Below are 2,230 nucleotides of genomic sequence, written 5' to 3' on the forward strand. Positions count from 1 at the left end.
CCCGCAAGCTTTATTTCGAGCCAACTCGCGAGCTGATTATCGAGCCAACCCGCGAGCCAACCCTAACCTGGCTTGGGTCGGGCTGGGTTGGGTTTTCTGGCTCGTTTATTTTTTCGGGCCAACCCTAACCCGACCCGTTTTTTACGGGTTGAATGCGGGTTGGGCCGGGTCGAGCCGGGTTGGCCCGTTTTGCCAACCCTAATCAGCAAGTATAACAATCAATTAAGCTCCGGCCTCCTGCCGCTAGAGGTCTCAACCCCTGGGTTACCTGAACCTGAAATAAACGCACCAAACGTGGGGTGAGATCTCTAAACAGAAATCTCAGTAAGGCAAGGGGTCCTCAAGGATTTCTCTACCCCAAGCTCACTTACATGTGCAATATAAGTTCCAAAAACAATATACAATATCAGTTCCAAAATCAGTGCAATGCAACAGATAACCATGTCATGTGTGTCAATACAATTCTACTGGCCAGAGAAATGCAGGATTTACGTACGTCTATACCCTACAAATAGTGCAAGACGCCATTTGCACCCACCCATAGGATCACCGTGTTGTATGACACCACATACTCAGGCTTACCGTCTAGATGGAACAACACATGCATATTATAAGGCCCTTGGACTTAACAGCTCACAAGCATTTCAAACATCAAAACATGAAAACACATCAAGCATATAACCATTCCCCCATGCGGTATGGTGGAACCAACAATGACAAAACCGAGGACACAAAAGCTTACCTCACAAGCTAACTATCCAAGCCAAGCTCACATTAGCTCAATGCCCACAAACAGCACAATCACAATCTGTTTATATAATAATTAATCATCAATAATCATTGCTCAAGATTCTATTAAGTGATTAAGGCTTTCCAACTCATTTTAAGTCATTTCATGTAATTTCTGCAGGAGGTATTCGAATACTCCTCGATGAGTATTCGAATACTCCCTGTCTCCAGAAAGTATTCGACTACTTTCACTTAAGTATTCGAATACCACAAGGTATCCAAATACTTTTCCCCCAGTATCCCAATACCACCAGGTATCCGAATACAAACACAACAGTATTCGAATGCTACCCAGTATTTGAATACTTACTCAAAGGTATCCGAATACTTTTCTTCCCAGAAAAGTATCCCAATACTCCTGCAAGGAGTATTCGACTACCAAGGGATAAGTATTCGAATACTACACGAAAAGTATTCGAGTACTTATTAGACAAAATGCAGAAACTCGAGTTGTTTACTGCATAATTCCATTTTTAAGTGTTCAAATGCGATTGGGAGTCCAATGACTCCCTAAACAGATATTTTCACTAACATGTTAGGAACTCGGAAACACATTCCTTAACTCAAATGATCCAAGTTTTACTTTTTAATGGATTAAACAAGCTTAAATCATCAAAATACCAAAGAGGTGTTCATGGTATACCTCAAGGCTTCAAAAATCCGAAAATGAGACAGAAAAGAAGTCCTCTACACAGCACCTAGTTTCTGTCCCTTCAAGACTACGAAAATGCAACACAAGATGGGACCTTTACACCAAAAGGTGGCTTCTTGAAGCCTTAAATGCCATGACAATGGTAGCTCCCAACCCAAACTCACAAACTCAACCTCATGAGCCTCACCAAAAAGTGGCCAAACTCAGAAAAAAAGTGTTTCCCTCACTCACAAAGCAAGCTCACACCAAGCTATGGTGTTAAGGTGAAGAAACAAGGTAGAAAGATGGTTTCTTGGTTGGGTTTGGTGCAAGCTCCAAGCTTCTATGAAGAGAGGAAATGGCTGAAGCAATCAGCACCCAAGAGAGCCTCACGTAGCAAAAGCAATATGGCCTAGGGTTTTGGGCCCAAAGGCTATATATAGGTCCATTAAACTAATCACATAGTATTAGTATAAATAGCTACGTTTAGCATTTTAATCTCAAACTTTAGATTCTGAACCTAGCCATTATTCTAAGATTTTTCATATTTTTATTTTATTTTTCGCAGCAATTTGCCGGTACGCGCTTTTACGTAGCCGGTATCAGTTCTGACACCCATTCTCATTATTTTAACTTCAAACTTAGGATTTCAGTCCTAAATATTATTTTAAGAATATTCCCATACTTATTATAATTTTTGGGATACTTCATCGGTATGCACTTATACCGTAGAGCAGAACCGGCATCCGCACTTTTCGTCAGAAAAGCGACTTTCAACAATAATAATTACTTTCTATAATTATTTAAGCC

The sequence above is a fragment of the Gastrolobium bilobum genome, unplaced genomic scaffold (genome assembly GCF_033153095.1).
Source record: "Gastrolobium bilobum isolate Gb01-03AN ecotype WA unplaced genomic scaffold, APGP_CSIRO_Gbil_v1 utg39686, whole genome shotgun sequence".
NCBI lineage: Eukaryota > Viridiplantae > Streptophyta > Magnoliopsida > Fabales > Fabaceae > Gastrolobium > Gastrolobium bilobum.